Here is a 22,529-nt window from a genome sequence, read left to right as displayed (position 1 = left end):
ATTTTATGTTGGCTGTGCTGTATATTTTATTTTATGTTGGCTGTGCTGTATATTCTATTTTATGTTGGCTGTGCTGTATATTCATTCTATTTTATGTTGACTGTGCTGTATATTCTATTTTATGTTGGCTGTGCTGTATATTCTATTTTATGTTGGCTGTGCTGTATATTCATTATATTTTATGTTGACTGGACTGTATATTCTATTTTATGTTGGTTGTGCTGTATATTCTATTTTTTTAGATTTATAGCTTACATCGTTGATGTAATATATTTAGATGAGACATGAAGCGAAAAAAGAGGTTTCACTTTTTTACCTCCAACTGACCTCCAACGCTCTAACTAAATCTACTGAATCCAGTAAGATGGAACACATTTCGACAAGATATGATACAATAGCACCTATAATTGTATAACTCTAGACAATATTCCGATAGTGTGGAAGGTGAAATAACACAATTCATAAAATGGCTTTAGAAGTGTTTTCTGGCAGGTCTGAATATTCAGATGTTTTCATTCTGAATGTGTATGCGTGATTGCTACCATAATTTGGAAGAATGCATTGTGATCGACATCGAGTCTATCTGCCGAATTTCAGTTCGATCGGATGTCGGGAAGTGGATTCATTTCCAATTGCAAGATTTGCATTCAAACATTCCTCTTCACATCTCCTTCCTCTCCCTACTCCATTCAACCGAGGATGTCACAGTCCCACTCACTCAAAGTATTTGAGACTCTTATTCTGTATGAACATACAAAAAAGGCAGTTAGTTAGTTAGTGAGCTGTTTCTTCTTTAAATATTCACTCCGGAAACATTAACTAAAAAAGAACAGAGTTCCAGATAAAACTACAGTCAAACTCGGTTAGAACGATCACGGCAACAGCGAGTTCACGGTTATAATGGACAATAACCTAATTATTATACAGGGTTTATTTTGGTATTCAATCGTAAACGATCAATGGTTTCGTTGCTTGTGTGGCACGTAGCGCCGTCTTGTTGAAAGTAAACGTTGTCCAGATCAATACCATCCAATTCCGGCCATAAAAAATCATTAATCATCTCTCGATAGCGCAATCCATTCACCGTAACTGTTGCTCCAGCCTCATTTTCGAAAAATTAAGGTCCAATGACAGTCACACGTCGAGGATAAAGAGGCTTTTCAACAATAACTCTTGGGTTTTCCGAGCCCCAGATGCGACAATTTTGCTTGTTGACGAAACCACCGAGGTGGAAATGGGCCTCATCATTCAAGATGATTTGCATTTGATTCACTCAAGTGAATTTTAATAATTTCAATGCGTTGTTGAAGCGTGTATCGTTCCATTTTTATGAATGGCGTAGTTTTTACTTGTCAAATGTTAAAAAATGACAGATTCAAAAGTAACATCTACCGAAATAGCGGGCTATTCAAAATAACACCTCTTATTGGAAAACCCTGTATTTAATTTCAGGCTTATTCTTATACAATCGTATGCTGTTATAACAAGGTCGCTTTATTGATATACAGTACAAACAACATTCCTTACTTTCTTTCTTTTAATAAAGAATGGTAAACATTCCCGGGTTAGGAATAACCTGACAATATTAAGCGTTTACTGTTCTCACTGTGAGCGGAAAATGTAGCTTGTGCAATGAAACTACTACTGTACTTGGAGAGGAATTGAACCCACTAAGTTTGGGTGGGAAACAGACGCATTTTTAAAATCAGTTACTTTACCTAAATACATTCACTTCGCTAGAGGAACAACTTCCCTGAATTCTGTCATGAAAGCAATTAAATTCAAGGCGTCTCATCAAATACGTAAATAAGTTTTTTTCCTCAGACCTTCAATTAATTGGATAGTTTTAATGAGCAGTTTCCTCCTGAAGTAGATCGGCCCAGCCAAGCGGAGCGTCTGCCCAGATTTAGATCGACCTTGACGATTAAAAACCTATTTAAAATGTAAATTTTATACACAAAAATCATAAAATTACACTGCTAACTTAAAATGATGTTATGTTAAATACATAAAAGACAGATATCTTTTTGATAAATAATAGGTTTGGTATAAATTGATATCTAAATGAGTATTATTTTAAAATTAAACGTTAAACGCAATATCCATATAGCTAGTTTTAACTAAGCTTAGCTTAATTCGCTTCGTAACGAATCTACGTAACACTGCTAAGTAATACGCTATAATAATGGTAAAACTAAGCGATATGACTTTTTTTAATAACCCTGATTAAACGCAACTTTTATTAATTAAGTGCTGTTGCAATTGTTGGCTTTTTTGTACATTGTTAATGGTGTCTAGTTAGTACATCAGTTTTCTAATCGGGATTTGTATCTAAATTGGACATTTTTTCTCGGATTTTTAAGGCTATCATGATTTGTCATAAGTTTTGTGAGGTCAAAGGTCCGCAAAATAATGATAATCATTGTCATTAATTGTCATTCCCCCTGAATCCTTCAATTCTCTTATCATCAAGCATTTGTTTGCATTTTGATATTGTGGCTTGTGTAATATTAGCAGTAGGTACGACATGCAAGGCCAGTGCAGTCATTAAAATGCAATGGTTACACCAACCGCGTGCATATTGTTGACCAGGGGAACGCAACATCAACTCTCCCCAAATGTGCTTACCTTTTCAGCAATAAATAAGGCCAATAAGATCAATTTTAGGCTTAGCACGCACTGCGATTAAACGCAGCGGTTTTGGAATAGCTGAAAACGCCAACCAACGCGAACCGCGTACAAATACGCACTGCGGCAGGTGTTTTTACTTAATTCTATGTCACGGCGGTACTGAAGAGACATGCTGATGGTTATGCTACACAATAACATGCACGTACAAATTAGTCAAAATAATAATATTATTATAAAGGGAGTTAAGGGACGTATTTGACTTACTTTAACCAGTGATTCATTATTTTGCATAAAAAATGCAAATGCTCCGGTGACATTTTCAATGTTTTTTTTTTGTGTTTCAACGAAAAATATAGAAAATCAGTAGGAATTGGACAGCTAGGGCCGATGTAGGGTATTGGGCGGGTACTTGGGGGAGTGACTCCCGAATAGTTTCAAATTTTTTTTTATATTTTGAAAAAAAAAATCACACAATTCACCGGAGACCAAAATATTAATTGCATTTTTTACTCCAAATGATGTCATGAATCACTGGTTAGTAAGTTAAGTACGTCCCTTATCACCCTATATTTACTGTTTTTGCTGGTGTACAAAAAGCCTCCTAGAAATGAAGCAATAATAATAGTTTGGTAAAATCATAGACATCTAAATTGATAGACTTGCCCTAACATGAAATCTGGGTATCATTTCGACTAGCTGGAGGCAAACCACGTGATCATATTTTTGGCACCAGGAGAGTTCGAGAATAAACTATGACATCAGTCGTACATGGATCATCGAAGAGCGCGAATTAAATAACCGGACCATGAACCCAAAAGTAAACTTCGCTTAAGACAATACAAGCCACAAATGTGTATATTCTTGGTATGCCTTATATCGTAGGTAATAGGCACTAAAATCGATTGACAAACGGAGTCTCGAAACGTTCGATTTCAAGCACAAAACTGGTTTTTATTTATTTTTTAAATAATTTTATAAGAAAGCAAAAAAGGTAATAAAGTGAAACTGTCACAGATAATTTTAGCTATAATACTGTATTTTTAAAAAGTTGTTTCCTTTACGCTTTCATACATTTCTATTGAAAAAAGAGATTTTTTATTGAGTAATTTATTATTTTATTTGTATTCTACTAAAGGAAAACGATAGGAAAACCTTCAATTTATCTAAAGCATAGTTTTTTATTCATAATGTACACCAATTAGTTATAAAGATTAATCAAAATAATTTAGCATTAAGCTTCGCCTTAAGTAAGGCAAAGGTTTGCAGCGCTGTCCATTGTGGGACTTTTTGCGTAGAATATGAATGTTCGTTTTAATACGAATCGCCTGGCATGTCGACGGTAAAAAAAAGTAGTATACAACAAGGCCACCATCTTAAACTGGAACCGGAATATAACTAAAAAAAATTATAGACAGATAAAATCCAAATGGTCGAGTTAAAAGAAAAATTCAGTTGGCTCAGTCAATAAAGAATTTAGGAGATTTTTGAAACCAGGGCCAAAAGTAATTAATCAATAAATAATTTCGCTTTTTTATTTCAGAAAAATGTTATCTACCTCTGTGACAGTAGATGACCATTATGAAATGAACCTTCTGATTATAATGGGCCAGTTAGACGTTAACAAAAGCTTACATTATCATAACATTATTGTACGTGGTTACAATTAGGTTACCACGACCGTTTTGCTTTCCGTCTGTCTGTAAATTTGTTTGTACGTTCGATTTCCGTTTCAAGATGGTAGGTATTTAAGAACCTACTTACAAATCTCATGATTTCAGAGGAAATTTTGGTTTTCATTTAATAAGAACAAATTAGGGTAAATTTTTACCTATAACTACCGTTTTTAAGATGCATTTTTTTTAAATAAACTTTTAATTCAACAATGAATGACAATAATGAGCGCTTTTTTGCATTTACGATTTTTGAAAATAATGATATTTAAAATAATTTTCGTAAATATTAATAATACCCACATAAAATCCTTCATATTTCATATAATGGTAAGTATACATCTGCGAACTTAAACGCGAAACGAGCCACGAATTACGGAAAAGTAACCAAGTAAATGCAAGCGGCATTCCTTTCCTATAAATTGAGGTCCAGTTCGGCAGTTCGGCTCGCGTATGTATACGTAGCATAACATTGTGGAAGCTAAACGAAGCGACGCACAGTGGGCTGAAAATCACCTTTCATAGACATAGAGACTTGAATTTTCAAGGGTATTTTTTTGGGCTAGAAATGGATTCTGCTGATCTTAAATCTTTAAAGTATCTGCTGATACTTTAAGGACCTTATGATTCCAGAGATAGCCTCATTTTTAATGTCAGTGCCATACAATTTTTTCTTAAAAAAATGACAACTTCTTCATTTGTACACGAAATCGCTTCATACGAAATTTTATAGCATAGTAATGATCAGCAGAATCCATTTCTAGCCAAAAAAAGACCCTTGAAAAATCAAGTCTCTATGTCTATGAAAGGCGATTTTCAGCCCACTGTGTGACGTTCAGTAGGTAGGTACTGCCCACCTAAAATATTACTTAACCAGGGACCTTAAACGCAGGGTCCCCCTATTTCGAAATTAGATACGAAAATGTCAATTTCAATTACTTGTTTATTTGAAACCGCACAAAAGTCCAAACTACTCCCAAAAGTCTGGAGCCATTGAGAGTATGGCATCCCCAATTGGGGTATGTTGTGACACTGAAGGTAGTGGGGAGGGGAAGGAGACGGGGAAGAGGAAGATGGGTAAATATCTGGCTATTCAGGTCTGGTCACCAAACATGGTCAAAGCCATTTCAAGGAAAGTTTCAATTCTGAATGGTGGTCTTACACCAGGGCGATACTGTGAGTATCTTCCACCCCAACCGCCATCTAGAAGCATCCCAAGCATGGCGGTTGAAATAACATTCAAAATGTATCATCCAATGTAAATTTTCTTTGAAAGTAAAAAAATAAATTACTTGTGAACGCCGTGATTTGAACATGCAACCTTCGGATCGCTAGTCGATAGCATTATCACTCTATCAAGGAAGCCGTCAATGATCAGAATCAGAAAAATAAACTTTAAATATTTTAAATCTCTAAATAGTATAAAACAAAGTTGCCGTCGGTTTGTGCGCTTAGTTCGTCTAAACTAAGAAAACGATTTTAATAAGGTTTTCACTATCATTTAGATAATTTCTTCCTGAAGGTTTATCTATACAATACATGTAATTTATATTTACAGAAGGTAGAGAAAAGTCAATGCTTTGTGAAGTCTTTAAAAATATATTTTCGGGCGTTTACATTGTTAATGCTGGCTAAACCTTATGAGATGCATCAAAATAATGAACTACGAAATTGTATATCTTAAAAAAGGTCTTCAGAAAAAGTCACGATGGTGTGTTTATCTACTAAGGATAACCCTCGGCAACCCCGGGTATATATCAGCTAGTAATTTATAACGATATTTTACTGCTGTTAAAAAAGAAAAATAAATAATGCAATGTTTACGTGGGTGAAGATTTTAGCTCTTTCCCAATGCACAAGTCACCTTGAGAATCAGCTGCTAGCATAACCAACTAGTCATGATAAATAATCCGCACACCAGTACTTAACATCGGACATTTATTTTATTAATACAAGCTGAATTCATTATCAAAGAATGTACAGTGCAATATCAATCCTAAAGATGCCTGGCATGACCAAGCAGAACCTTGAAATGAGGTGGCGTCAGCAGGCCGGGCGTAGTGGTTAAAATGCTGACATCAGTATATCTCTATCAGTTCGCCCTGTTGAAACCATTGCTTGAAATAGGTCTAGCCTTGTGTTTTGCAGTTTTCCATTGGCCTTTACCAATCTCATCTTGAGGAATGCTGTGTGGAGTGTCTTATTAAAGAGAGGAAGGAGTGAACATGGGTCTTGAAGTGACAAATGTCAAAAGTGTAAGAATGTGGAGAAAACTCACTAGTATGACATATTGCTAATCTATTAAGAATTTCTTCAAATTATTCGTAATCCGGTTAAAAACGGGATTGTAGGCCTTCAACGAATTAATGGATTGGTTTCCTAATAAACTTTCATTAATACACTAATGTATTTTCGCGATGTCGGAACACGTATTTACAAAAATATTTTCGCATTTCGTCATTGTATATTATCAGAAAAAATGCAGGTGCATGAACACGTGTTCCTATATATTACGAATGTACTAAACCAGAGGTTCCCAAACTTTTTTGCCCCGTAGACCAACTTGACAAAAAAAAAATTCCGTAGATCCCCTGCCTGCCAAATATTGAATTTTCCTAAAACTATTAACGTCCCATGAGATAATCATTTATTTTTTTAGTAAAAATATTCCCTTCTCTTGCCTGCCCAACAACCGGGTGGCGGTATAGTTGCTCTGTCTTTACATTGTGCAGACAGGGGCACCCTTGTGAGGTATTTCACCAAATGAAAATGAAGCAGGATAAGCAACGGGAATTTCTTTCTTGAGCCAGCCCTACAGAACTGCCCCTTAAGTTCTTTGTCAGTGCTTATTCCGGTCAGTTCTTTTTGTCACATGATATCCGATTCTTCAACGTTGCATTTCCAAAGTCAAAATGTCCTCAAACTTAGTTTTGAAGTCTGTGTGAAGTGCATTTAAATGTTGAACGTCATTATTACCCTGGACGTTTTTCAAAAACACGCTGGGGAACTAGGAAAATTCGCGGCTTCCAATGTGCAATGTTTTGCTTGAATATATTAATTCTGACGAGAAAAGGAACGTAGACTCTATTTATATACCTCAATTAACAACTTTACGAAATATAAAAATACAAATGTCAAGTAAGTAATTTCTCAGTCAATTATATTTGTGTTAGGTCTATTGTGTCATTTACGGAACTCCTAAATGTTGACTTGAGGTAAATGGGGGTTCGCTCGTATGTACCCCCATTTGAATCTCGTGGACCCCCAAATTTTTTTCTTCGTGACATATACCCCCAGCATGCCGATATCGACCCCTGGGGGTCCATATAGACCACTTTGGGAACCTCTGTACTAAACGTTTAACAGGAAACGGCCTGCAATCTCAATTTTAACCGGATTTTAATAAATCCGCAATAATCATTTTTCTTTGTGCACCCTCGCCGAAGGGATCAATAACGCTAGTTCATCGGAGCATCTTCCCCTGAATAGCCAGGTACCTACCAACCTTCCCTTTCTTATCTCCTTCCTTTCCCCACTACCTTCAGTCCCAAATTGGTGACGCAATATTCCCACAAACCGATGGAAAAATATGTTTGTAGTCAGAGCTGCAATTTCGATTTACGACTTAAATCTTCGATTGAATCATTCGTTCCACGAGTGGTTTACGTGAATTTTGTCGTTAGCGTGGAGGGCCGTCAATCACACCCAACTATTGAATGACTCACCTATTATTTGTTGGCTTTATTCATAATACACTCGTAAATTATTTGTGAGGAAATAAAAACGGAATTTTGCGCAAAAGCGAGGCTAACCTACATTACTTGGGCATTTTCACCAACCAACACGCTCGATTTCAACAACCTAAAAATGAAATAAAAAAATTATGAACAAGTTATATTTTCTATCAGCAATTTATTTAATATTCGCATGAAACGGTGAAAGACCAATTCAAATACTATATTTTACACAACTTTTTCAAATTATATTCACTGATTTCGACTGTGTGTTTAGGCCATGTTTAACTGTGCTTGATTGTGATTTTTAATGATAAACTAACGTTTATAAGACAAGGTTTTATGCATAGCACAAAGGATAACAAATAATTGTGAACAATAATTAGTCGCCTGAAATATCAATACAAATTGAAAATGGTTCCATGATAACTCAACACAGTGACAATTCAACACACTTTGAAAAAGTGATATAAAGTCATTAGAAACAGTGAAAAAAATTTTTTTTTAACCTAACCTACATAACCCAGTTAATAATTTTTTTGTTTCATCACTTTCCATGACTTTATATAACTTTTCAAAGATGTGATGAATTATCATTGTGACGATTTATCCGGTTACAATTGAAAATATCTCACGAGTAAAAATAAATACCGCCAACGGGAATTGAACCAAATATAATAAGTAATTATTGATTGAGGTATTAGTACATATTGAATTATTTGGCGGATTGGAAATTAGCCGACATAGCTCAGTGGTTCAGATCACCTGACCGGACATCAGAAGGTTCGGGTTCAATTCCCGTTGGCGGCATTTATTTTTATTCGGGAGATATTTTCAATTTGTATTTTCTATTGATATTTCAGGCGACTAATTATTGCTTATAATTAATTGTGTTTGATGGTGTTTGATTGTATTTGATCATATTTGATCGTATTTGACTAAGTGCGACCGTAATTGACCTTTATTGTGTTTGACAGTATTCTGTATCTGACTTTATTTTGCTGAATAGAATTATATTTTATTTTATTTATAATTACTGTATTTGACTGAATTTTACTGTGTGTAAACAGTATTTTACTGTATTTGTATTGAACAGTATTTTACCGTACCGGACTCCATTGTACTGTAATCGAAAGTATTCCACTGTATTCGAATGTATTCGACTATTCTTCGAGAGAATGAGCTCCTCGCGACCCGACAATGTAATCGGAGGCCGTTGGTAGCGTTCGGTTATGTTCGGTAGAACCCGAACCTGCCCGAACCTAAATCACCAAACACTACAGTAATGTACACCAATTCGTTATAAACATTAATCAAAATAGTGATTTGGCATTAAGCTTCCAAACCTCGGAAGCTAAAATCAAGAGTGCTGACCGAAACATAACGTAGCAGATCCTGTCGAGTGCATACGAGCATATCCGATCGAACGTATTACGAAATCAGTATTCGCCTGCGTATTTCTTCGCCGGACGTAATTATAATTATATATCGCAATCGAGAAAATACAAATAAACTTTCTCGAGTCGTAGACCAGCCTAAATAGTATTAATTTAAACCCAATACGGGGACCTTTGTCAACCCGGCGATACATTTCGGCCGATAGTCCAAGCAATAATTTTATTATTTCCATTATTATATTACTACAAATAAAATCGTACGATTTAGAAATCGCGATTTCACCGCACGCCACCTCTAGGTGCCTTGCCCGTTTAGAAGGCAGAAGAATTATGGAGAAGTCGAAGGGAAAACGTTTCAAGATAAATGATTTATGCATGGGTATGTCTACATATTGATATTCTACTTAACTTCGCAGGCGGCCAAATGAGGAACTAACAAACGAACAAACCATTTTATAAATTTCCACTTCATTTGTTTATTTTCTAATAAATGGAATATTTCCGAACGTATCCGAAAACTAAAAACTGTTTTAGAAAGGTAATGAAATACGCTCACATATTTTATTATTAGAAATAAACACATATTTTGTGAAATATGAATTATTAAACAAACATGAAAAATAAAAAATTGTTTGTTTTACGTTTTTTGCAACTAAAATTACTGATAAAGAAAAAATATATAAAAACACACTTATTTTATTATACAAATATTATAGACAAACTATTGTATTACAAACGTTATGGTCATCTCACTTTTTATCGTTTCATACAAAAATCTATATAAATAAAAAATGTATTCTCTGGTTGTTTCAGAGAATTTGAAGAATTCTTCAAACTTCAAAGTTAATTTTCAAGTTTGGTGAAAGATTTTTTCAAGTTCTGTTATTATTTCAGTTCTGTCAAGCAACTAGCCTGTAATGATATAATAACAGAACTTGAATAGGACTTTCACAAAACCCGAAAATGAACGTTGAAATTTGATGATTTGTTCAAATTTTGCGAAACAGCCCATCCTATAAATGTTCGTTTGTTCAAAATCTTAAGTCTCCGATTGAGCGTCGAGCAAACCTCTGTTATTAGAGCTTATATCGCCTTTAGAAAATGAAGATAATGTTGGTAGCTCTCAGGTTAAAAATGAGGTTGATATGGTTGATTTAGCTCAGTTGTCAGAGCACTTCCACGGCTAGGAAGAGGACCTGGGTTCAATTTATTTGGGAGTTCTTTTTAAACAAGAAAAAACTCATGTTAATGAAACATGATTGATGAAACATGATCACGAAAAAACATGTTGATGAAACATGATCACATCAATGAAACATGATCACGTGTGATCATGTTGATGAAACGTGATCATGTTGATGAAACGTGATCACGTTGATGAAACATGATCACGAAAAAACCCATGCGTTTTCACAAAAACGGCGCTATATAAATCAGCCAAATATTATTATTGTGCTGCATCCTCTAAATTTCTTATGTCCAAACTTAAGGTAAGGTCCGCGACGAACTAGCCGAGACTAAAATAGAATAATGAGAGTTTCCAGGAGAAAATGGTTTTTACCGTCGGCAAAGACAGCCCGTTACTCATTACTGGTGCCTGTACCCCGGACCTAACTTATTCACCAAACAACATTTGAACAAATATGATTTGAGATTTTCACGGCCAACAGTATTATCGTGATTCATTTTTGGGTTATTATTTATTATAGATATGGGTTATTTATTTAATATTAACGGTATAGATAAACCAAAAGCAATAATTGCATATCACAGTTAAATATATTTTTTTAAATAACAAAGACAAACAGGCTAAGCTTTATAGTTCCTGGTATCCAGTACTTGAATGCTACACGCCAAAATCTACATTAATTTATTAAGGCGATGCCATACGTAGTAATGCAAAATCATGTGTTTTTGGTTTGAAAATTTGGTCGCCTAGAAAAGTTTCAGAGGCTTTAATTAAATACTGCGAGTAGAATACATCTTGGCCTTCGAAATGATCGAGTATTTTAAAATAAGTCTTTTTATAAGCTCAGAAAAAAAATAATGTAAAGGCCTTTGAAAACTGTTTTAAAGTTCAAAATCTCCTACTTAAGAACCCATTTTCGGTTATGGTTTTATTGTAAAATTTGGCAAATTAAGTTATTCATAAAATGATCAAAAAAAATTATTTATGCCTGAACATCCACAAAATAAAATAAAAGGCACTTTTTGGCCATGTTTTTTCTTGCATAAATCAAAACAGGTGGATGGTGTTAAGCGGGAATTTAAACCTTATCGCCATCTACGTAAGGGTTGTTATTGATAGCGGCTCAATTTAATATATTACACGACGTAGTGCATCGCCTTAATACAGGCGTAGTCCTAGTGAGGTTGATTATTATGTGGAAAATTATGCTTCACGTTCTGTGAAGAGTAATAAATAAATACTGAAATACTGGGCCTAAGAGGATTGACGCGTTGATGGACACTGAAAAGCTGTCCGAAACGTTGACTAAACAATTAGAAAGCGCAACACGGCATAATAACCCAATAATGATAGTATTTTTGAAAAAAATGTAAGTAAACCTTGTTCATCTTGGGAGAAAAAAAACGCATTAGTCTTTTCTAGCAAATTACCGTGGCAACATCGCCGATACGGATAGTGATTATTTACTAGAAAAACATGCCGGAAGTTTTTCTGCTACTCTGTATCTTTCGGGAACAAACCAGTAAGTTCGTGGTTTAACCTTTCCTTGCCGGTGCTGTCAACTGAATGAACATCGTCTCTAATTACTAATTCATCTGTGTAAACATACTAAACACAGAGATCATATTTTAAGTATTCCTTGGCAATACATTTATGTCTTGCATGCATGGAGTTACAATTAGAGGTTCTACTGCATACTAAATATCTCGAAACATGTTCCAGTATGAGAACGCGATAAGCGGTGCACGTAGACCGGAATCAGTAGTTTTAGTTACAGCGTTGGGAGAGTTGGAGGTCAGTTGGAGGTCAAAAATCAGAACTTATTTTTTCGGTTCATGTCTCATATAAATATAATACATCAGTGATTGCATCAAATAATTACAATTTATAAATATTTACCGAGTGTATAGCACCGGAACACAAGGAATTTTATAACACCGTTTGTGACGTGACTAAAAAGGGTACAGACTAGGCCCCCTGTTCATATGAACAGAACATTTCAATACAAAAAAAAATTATAAATAACAGAAATCTTAGACACACTTCAACACTTTCTACTCCGAAATGTAAAAAAAACAATAGGGCAGTTCAATAATAAATATCTCGGAGTTAATTTTTTTAACTCATTACCAGAAAAAATTAGAAACATGAATACAAATATTAAAGAATTTAAAAACCACCTTAAAAAGTATTCAGAACACTTGAACTGAATCATATCAAATTTAAACCAATATAACAACACCCCCCATACACACAAGCCCTGCTTATTTATGGGGGTACATCAAATACATATATTATGTAATTAATAACTGTATTATATTTATTATTTTTTTGTTTTTAATAAAAAAATAAATAAAAATAAAAAAAACCTAAAACTAAAAAAATTGTACTGTCCAATTTTCACGGTTCTACCTACGAATTAATAATTACATAGGATGAAAACAAATGCGTAATAGTACGATTATTGATTGCGTACTTGTAATAGTATGATTATTGATTGCGTACTTGTAATAGTACGATTATTGATGGGTACTTGCTATATAGTATGATTATTGATTGCGTACTTGTAATAGTATGATTATTGATTGCGTACTTGTAATAGTACGATTATTGATTGGGTACTTGCAATAGTACGATTATTGTTTGAATATCTGTGTGATTATAGATTGAGCGGTCGTAATAAAAATCGTATGACTAATCGATCATTTATTGCATGCATATTCCTAATCTTCGAAGTTAAAAATGCTGCGTAACTTTTCACTATAAAAACTTATTTGCTTTCACCACAGCCAGGATTACTCAGGACTATGCCGAGACATTTATCCCTTCAGACTTTTAAATATTTTTACCTACAACAAAGTCCCAACGACGGTGAAATTAAAAGACTACCGGGGTATTTTAAATGTGTTATTTATTTCTTATTTATGAAGTTGTCGTAAAAACAAATACCATTTTATACAATAGATAAAACTACCCTTCGGGTGTTTGTATTTGAAATAAACATTGATATTTATAAATAATAAAAATTTAATATCAACATTTTAGTAAAAAAATTTAACGTCATATTTTGACAAGAAACTTCCATAATTTTGAAAGAATTCATTATTATTTAGAAAACACGTTCCTTTTGGGCGGGGTTAGTAAGAAAACTGAGACTTCAATTTTATCCTCTTGTACAGCAAAAATATTTTTTTACCTCGACGAAAAAATTCCGCTAATTTGTAATCACACTTTTTTTTATTTTATCCATGGAATCAAGTATAAATATTTTAAACAAACCGGGACGAGTAATTATTTTGTATCTAGCGATGAAGCGAATCACATATCTCCGCTTTAAAGAAAAACAACTTTTATAATTTATAGACGCCCCGGTCAGATCTGTCCTTCGGAGACTCTGATGGAATATGTTGCTTGTGACTAGTAATGTCCTTCCGAGCCTTGAAAGGTTAAATGTTTGCAGAAAATTTTTAATAAATTCATAAATATATTTAGAGCAACAATGTGCATGTACATTGTACATTATATTTTATTAAACCGGTAGGTGGGTATAGCGGGTTACTGGTAGGACGGGTTTATTCATCGAATTACGTCTGATGCCACCTGACGTTAATATTTTGGTGCCCAATTTGCCAAAACACTTTTTTAATCATGATTATCAAGTCGTAATGACAGAGTGATGCAATACTTTAGCTTGCTATCAGAGGCGTAAAGTGACCGGTCAGATTCTGCAGTCGCCGGGGAACCGGATTTCAAAGGCGTGAAGTCAGAGTGGAAGATGCTAAGTATCGTCCTGGTAAATGACCACTGCTCAGAAATGTTGATTTAAATTGCTTTAAGCATGTTTGGTGACCAGATCTGAATAGCCAGGTACTTCACCACCTCCCTCTACCTCATCTTCTCCCCCTCCTCATAACGTAACCCAATTAGGGATAATAATAATACTTTGATCTAGTTTTTAGGCGTCTTCTTTAAAAAATCTATATAACCCGAATACCTTACAAAATAATTAAATGAACATTTTATTGTAACAGGACGAAACCGCGCAATCTATCGACGAACGCAGAAAATCGTAGATCTCATACTGGTAACGCATATTATTAACCAACTTATCAGTGGCCAGCTCCACGCTACCTACCAAATGATGTACAACGGACGGCCTATATAAGCGGGCGCATGGCCTTGAATGAGCAGAGATCCCGAACCGGTCGAAGTCTAGAGACCTAATCCTGGTAGTGAGATGTGTCGTCCCTTCAAGCGAGGTCTTACAGAAATCGCAGTCAGAAACCTGACACTGATATCGAGATGTATCGTCCCTTTTAATAAGGTTGAAGAGTGCCTAGAGGGATTCATCTTTTCAATATAGTCGGAGATAACGTATTTAATATACAAGGTGTCCGGGGGTGATTGATTGGTGATTGGTGACGGGGGGGGGGTTGATTCTACATAATGGTAGAAGTAAAGAAGATGAATAACTTATGTCGTAATTCAAATGTTTATTTTCCCATACAAACATATTTTTCCATAAGAATATTTATTTCCCCGTACAAAGAATTCAACTTTTTATCTAAAAACTACCTTAAAACATTGTAAATTCAAAAAAAAATCTTTTTCACTTCTAAAATCATTTAGAATCAACCCCCGAAGTTAGCGCACTTTACCCCCGGACACCCTGTTAAATATTTACAAAAACGCATTGCTAAGCAAGGGTGAGTTCATTAAGAGGAAGCTACAAGCTAAAATGTGTATATTCTTGGTATACTTATATCGTAGGAAATAGGCATTAAAATCACTTGACAAACGGAGTCTAGAAACGTTCGATTTCAAGCAAATAACTGCGGTATACAAATCATCCAAATATTATTATTTTCATTTTCTCTAATAAAAATAAATTTCGATGTTTCACATGTTTGCTAGACGTCCCGCGACGGCTATTTTTTTATGGAACCGAATAAAGGTGCTAATGGAATAGCCCTGACTACTTTTCCACCCACACAGTAACTAAAAACAACAGTAAATACGTTATGACGTGATTCAATAATCACAATACACGTTTACATATTTATATGTAGTAGTTTAGTACCAACACAAATCAAACTTTAAAAATACTGCAGTCATACGATTTCAAATATGTATTTGAAATAATTAAACAATATAGTTTCCTTGTTTTTTATAGTTTACGTGTGTGACATTTCAAATCTTGGTTAAATCTTAAGTTAAATCATTCCCTTTCTCCATAATTTGAAATGATGGCCTAGAACACCCCTGAAGGGTTGACAGTCGGAAACATTGAAAAAAAAACAAGTATTAATGACGAAAATATAGAACTTTAAAATTAAAATAAATACGAATTTTTTAGATGAATTTGTCCATTTTCCAAAAAATGGCTTACAATAAATTCAATAAGTTTTTTAAAGTGTATATAAAAATACATAATGAAGATCCTCAAAAAATTCAATAAATTTTAAAAAGTGTGTATAAAAATGTACAATGACTCTTCTCCAAAAAATCAATAAATTTTGAAAAGTGTGTATAAAAATGAATTATGACTTTTCTCAAAAAAAAATTTTTTTTTATGTGTGTATAAAAATTCATTATGACTAAAAAAAAAAAAAAAAAATTTAAAGTTTGTATAAAAATGTATAATGACTACTCTCCAAAAAAATCTATAATTTTTAAAAATGCATATAAAAATGTATAATAACCATTCTCTAAAAAAAATGGTTTACAATATATTCCTTTTTCTAATGTGTATAAAAATGTGTAATGAACGTTCTCCAAAACAATGGCTCACAATTTTAAATGTGTATTTCTTACCTTTCAATAATCCAAATATATCCGGTGAAGAGGGTTATAGATTCAGGAACACTTGGTTAGCACTCGACACTTTACTGTTATGACAATACAAAACAATAATTAATCCACGGAATGTTACCTAAAAAACATTTATTTTGCATTAGGTACTTCAATCAAAAATTAATGTCTTTAAAAAAGCCCTATGGTTAGACATACGGAATTCAATAATGAATGATTTGAAAACAAAGAATGTCTCTTGCCCAGCACAGTGAAATGCCAGAAGAGCTTAAGAGGAAGCTACAAGCCAAAAATGTGTATATTCTTGGTATACCTTATAATGTAGGCAATAGGAATTAAAATCGCTTGACAAACGGAGTCTAGAAACGTTCGATTTCAAGCACCAAACTAGTTTTTATTTATTTTATAAATAATTTTATAAGAAAGCAAAATAGTTAATCAAGTGAAACTGTCACAGATAATCTTTTCTATAATACTGTATTTTTTTAAGCTGTTTCCTTTACGCGTTCATAAATTTCTATTGAAAAAAAATATTTTTTAGTAGCTTACATTTATATTTTTTTATTGAGTAATTTATTTTTTCTTTGTATTCTACTCAAGCGAAACGATAGAAAAACCTTCAATTTATCTAAATCATATTTTTTTGTATTCATAATGTACACCAATTCGTTATAAAGATTAATCAAATAGTGATTTAACATTAAGGCGATGCCATACGTAGTAATGCAAAATCATGTGTTTTTGGTTTGAAAATTTGGTCGCCTAGAAATGTTTCAGATACTTTAATTAAATACTGCGAGTAGATTACACCTTGGCCTTTGAAAAAATCGAGTATTTTTTAGATAAGTCTTTTTATAAACCCAGAAAAAAATAATGTATAAGGCCTATGAAAACTGCTTTAAAGTTCAAAATCTCCTACTTACGAACCCATTTTCGGTTATGATTTTATTGTATAGTGTGGAAAATTAAGTTATTTATAAAATGATCGAAAAAAAAATAATATTTATGCCTGAACATCCACAAAATAAAACAAAAGGCACTTTTTGGCCATGTTTTTTTCTTGCATAAATCAAAACAGGTGCAGCCAAAGCGGGAATTTAAACCTTATCGCCATCTACGTAAGGGTTGTTATTGATAGCGGTCCAATTTAAAATATTACACGACGTAGTGCATCGCCTTAATGCGTACACTGTTGAATTGAAATAGTTTATAAAATAAAGTGTTTATAACAAAAATCAACAATATATAATATCACTGTCAAATCCGGGAATCAATATGTCGAGTATTTCATCGCAAATACAAATGAATAGACGAAACATGTTTTATTACTATTGCTTTGACAGCTGTTAAGTCTCTTGGAGTAGTAATTGTTTTCAAACAAGTGTTTTGGCTGCAGTTTTGCATCTGATATTGACTGACAACTGTTTCAACAAAAACAACATCGATAGAACGAGAAATCTCGATGTTAAAAACGATATAAAATGGGCTAACTAGACAACTAGGTACAGCATAATTAATATTTTCTAGAATTTTATGTTCGATTGATTTGAACGATGAAAATAAAGAACGAACGTGCGTTTAAATATTTCAATCTATTGATGGCATATGAAAAGTTTTGATTTGAAATTAAGTTTCATAGAAGCTGTAGGAAAACCCCTTCGTAGAAGTTTTGTCCGTTTATTACTACTTTTATGAAATATGAACATGATAATATATTAATTAATTCAGATTTATACCAAATCATTAAACTATTTAAAATGTCGACCGGTTTTCGGAAAACTCGTTTTTTTTTTTTTTTTTTTATAGTGATTACCTCACAAGAGTCCCAACTGCTCCCGTCTGGAGCCAGTGAGACTATGACATCCCCAATTGGGGGATGTTGTGAGGCTGAAGGTAAGTGGGGAAGGGAAAGAGGAAGGTGGGGAAGTACCTGGCTATTCAGATCTAGTCACTAAACACGGCTAAAGCCATTTGGAGCAACGTTTCAATTCTGAATGGTGGTCTTACACCAGGGCGATACTGGTAGTATCTTCCACTCTGGAACGTGCCGCAAATATACTATATATTATTTTAATTAATTAATTGTGAAATAACACAAATTAATCAAATAAAATTTATTTGCGCACGCCGGGTTCGAACCCGCGACCTTCGGAATGGCAGTCCAATGCGTTACCACTGGACTATGCCGGCCGTCTAACTCGTGTTTCGATCGTAGCGAAAGTTAAACTAACAGCAATACAAGAATATTGTGCATTATAACGGTTACAATAATGTACTTTTTTGTTTTAATTGGATCTACAATAATTATTACAGTGAAAAATAAGACATTAGCTAGATACGCTTGTATGTAATCATTCGAGAAATCTAATTCGAATCCTACAAAACTAAGTACCTACTATTCAATAAAATAGTTATAAATGGCTTTGAATGCAAATTCCGTCGGCGAACGGACTGACTCTTCGCAGCTGACGAAAAAAAAGAACCATCTCCGTCGAGAGTTCAGGAATTCGCCCCTTGGAACAAGTTTGCACGATAGAAAAAAAAACACAGAGAGTCTAACTACAATAATAACAGCGAAAAAGAGTTTTTCAATACGTCATGACATATTTACTTCCTGTTCAAACAATGTAACATAGTCCCAAACGAACAAAAGGCAGCCTGCAAAAACTAATACCGCCTTTGTCTGAACTGAAAGGTAACTTTTTAAGACATTATTCACTATGCGCGTACAATAATAATAATTGTACAACAATAACCCGATTCCCAGTACAAAATGTACGGGTTTTACTGTTTTAAAAGGATTGAAAGCGAGATTTGTTGGTTAATATATTTAGAACGTACGGTTTTGAACGTGTTTGCGTCGCTTTACACTGTTTCCGAATAGTTTTCTAGCGTTTTTGTTGAGTTTTGGTCTGTTCAGGCGGAGATCAGCCCAGCGGAGCGAGCGGCGTGGACTGTGCCTGGCGGTGGCCAATCGAGAACTGAATTTGAAATGTAAAATGGAATTGTACAGAGTACAGAGGTACTGCTAGTTGTAGTTGGTACTCTGCCCCCACTTCAAGCGGTTACTGAAACGAAAACAACGGTAGGTATAATATACTTTCACACGATAGAAGCAGTCCTCAAAATGTGTGGGCTGAGAAGAGTGGCAATTTACTTCCCTTTCTCGCAAACCTCATGCGCTACCGCACAAGACTTTTAACAGACTAAAGCCAGGGGCATTCTTATTTTTTAATGATTTAAGACTGGTGAAGACCTAAATGTACCTAACAAGTGGCCAGATATTCCCTAAACCTAATAAAGGAAAGAAAAAAAATGCCGAATATCTTAAACCGCAAAAGTGTTAGAGCCGCCACTGTGTGGATGGATGGAGAAAGAAAAGAGGAGCAAACTAACTATCCATCACGTCGTTTTCCTGAAGAGGTAGGCAGAGAGGATGGAACGCTTCACAACTCTGTCTAGGCACACTCTCCTTCCTTAATTCACATTCATGCATCGACTCATACCTAGTAATTCTGACTCATGACATGACCAGTGATGGCTCGTAACTTTTGAGTCCAACGCGTTTTTTTTACGTTTTTTTTACAAAAAAACAAATTTTCGAGAAAAAAAAACGTTTTCTGCTACAACTCAATAAATGGCATTTTTTAATATAAGCACTCTAGTACACCCAAAAGCCATGAGCCGCTACTGGACATGACATGCCTCAAGTATTTCATTTACGTGACCCTCCCATGTCTTTCTCTGGCTTCACCGTCTTCTTCTACCATTCGCCAACTACAAGTCCTTCTTTCCCCATGGTATACTTACATTCACAAAAATGTTTTTTTTCTCTTTAATGTTACCAGACAACTCCTAGCGAATCCACGGTGAATTCGTTGGCACACAACGCGTTCAAATATCAGAAATTTGTGATTGTCAGCTGACGATTTATCAACAAGAGAACCTCTGAACGAATATTACATTTAGCCGCGTTGGTAACAGAGTTTGACGGAAGTTTGAGCAAAAAATATACCCAGCGTTCGCTGAAAATCATGAATATCACTTTCTTAACTCATAATAATGAAAAATTCCATATAATATTATATTGCGTACTCTTTCAAAACTGAGAAAGTAAAAACGCGCGCCAACATTTAACATTGGCCGACGAGAGGCACACCTGTTTTCAATGCATTCATCTAACATTTTCAAGCGAAAATGATACTAATTCCCATCTGCAACAAGAGTCATTTTATCTCAGCCAAACGAGCCGTCAACAAGTATCATCGACTTCTCCGGACCGTTACAAATTGCGCTCTATTGTGCTACGGAATAAGGACTAGATTTGTGTGTCTATTATGAATGCAGAGTTTGATTTGGTATTAGCCGAGATCAATCTTGATGAAAATAATATATAATATACATAATGCATGTATTTTTTTCCAACCTAATTTTTTAATGTGAAAACCTCACAAGACCAGTGGGATTGTGTCGTCCCCCAATATGTGATGTTCTTTTTAAGAAAAGGAAGCAGAGGAAGTTCTGGGAAGGAAAAAAGGGTTGGTAGGAATCTGGTGGTCGACGTGTTCAGGAGAGATGGACGTATATCCATCCCTCCCACTGCGATGTAAGGCGATGGGTTGAGAGAGCCCGGTTGGAGAGTTCAACGGGTCAGAAATGGGGTATGGTATGTTGTGAACCTGAAGGGTGAAGAGAGGGGAAAGAGATGTACAATAGTACATGGTTATTTAGATCTGGTCACCAAAGTTAGTGCCATTTCAAGCAATGTTTCTATTCAGAATGGTGATCTTTCAGTCCGTCACCAGGGTGATACTGTGAGTATCTACTAACATTATGAATCAATGGGGGTGGCAGGGGGAGGCAGCTGACAGCTGCTTGGTGAAGAATAAAAGATGTTTGTTCAAATCTGACTTATATTAATTTAGTACCAGATACGTAACACATCGTCTCAGTCAGGGCCGGACTTCCGCCTAGGCCCGAGAGGCCCTTGCCCAGGGGTGAATGACTATTAAAGAATATTTTCATATGTAAATTGTGTCATATTCACATGTCACAATTCAAATTAATAATAGCGGTATTTACAATATTTTTCAATTATTTAAAACTCTCAAATGCTCGTATATCTCCAAATCACTATTAGGTGGCAAAGCACTGTCTTGAACGAAACCCTTCAGTAAAATTATAGAAAACAATTGTGGTTTGTTGTTTTCCTGTAGGTTTACGGTATTCTAAAGGAGCCTCTAAACTCGGTAGCACATGGGCCCTCACGGTTTAAGATGGTCCCTCTTCAAACTCCAAGCAATGCCGGGTACACGTCAGCTTGAATGTATACATTTATAGTTTATTCTGACTACTTTCTTGTTCCTTCCCTGTAAACTCTATAAAAAAAATCAAACTTCCCCCCCCTCTAGCTTGGAAGCTGGCAACGCCCCTGAATCAGTGATCCATGATCTCATGCAAGCTGTCTTTAATCATTTCAACAATTTAGTCACAGAGTACAAATTGCTAAATCCTTTAATAATTATCTTTAAGGTTTGGAAAAATTAGTATTTACCCTTTTTAATTAGGAAATATCCAGACCTTAAACTGTTTAGATGTAATAATATTAGACAATTTTAATCGATATTGTTTTAACCCATTCATGACGAAGGTGCCATATGGACCTCGAAAAAGTGTTGGACCTCAATTAGTCACATCATGCCGATATATTAAAATGGCGATGCGAAATTCAGTTTTATGTAGTCTACAAGCATGTACGAACACGTTTGTCTTAGAGGCGCTCAGTTCGTTTGCATGTGCCGGCGTGGACAGACGTGTATAAACGGAGTTTGAAAAAAAGTGCAAATTTTTCAAAATGTCAAAGTGAGTGAAGTAAGTAATCCAATAAACTTATGTGTAGATTTGATTTTTTTTTTCCAAAACCGTTTATGATCCGTAAAGAATGAAATTTACTAACTATTTATAGACATATTGTTACAAAAATAATCCTTATTGTATCAAAGAGAGTACTTTGAATTGAAGGTTTTGATTTTTGGCTCCATATGGACCTTTCGGCAGATCTCACTATACATAAATTGTAATTTTTCGCAGATTTCAT

At 34.6% G+C, this 22,529-nt stretch overlaps 1 protein-coding gene across 4 annotated transcripts in view; it reads right to left on the bottom strand.

Annotated features, from left to right (window-relative positions):
• Window positions 1-19,485, bottom strand: part of LOC149410621 (PTB domain-containing adapter protein ced-6-like) — a 163,299-nt gene extending 143,814 nt beyond the window's left edge. For 2 of the 4 annotated variants that reach the window (XM_089648311.1, XM_089648308.1), the window contains exons 1-2: window positions 19,274-19,485; window positions 16,436-16,509 (exon numbers count right to left, since the gene is read on the bottom strand). The gene's annotated coding sequence lies outside the window, so the exon portion shown is untranslated. Of the gene's footprint in view, window positions 1-16,435; window positions 16,554-19,273 lie in introns of all 4 variants that reach the window. The other 2 variants (XM_089648309.1, XM_089648310.1) reach the window with 2 other exon arrangements.
• Window positions 19,486-22,529: the final 3,044 nt, after the last annotated feature.

The sequence above is a fragment of the Hesperophylax consimilis genome, chromosome 27 (assembly GCF_061612785.1).
Source record: "Hesperophylax consimilis isolate HC1 chromosome 27, BYU_Hcon_1.0, whole genome shotgun sequence".
Lineage (NCBI taxonomy): Eukaryota > Metazoa > Arthropoda > Insecta > Trichoptera > Limnephilidae > Hesperophylax > Hesperophylax consimilis.
The sequence above is the reverse complement of the archived record's forward strand: the minus strand, read 5'-3'. Positions and strand labels throughout refer to the sequence as shown.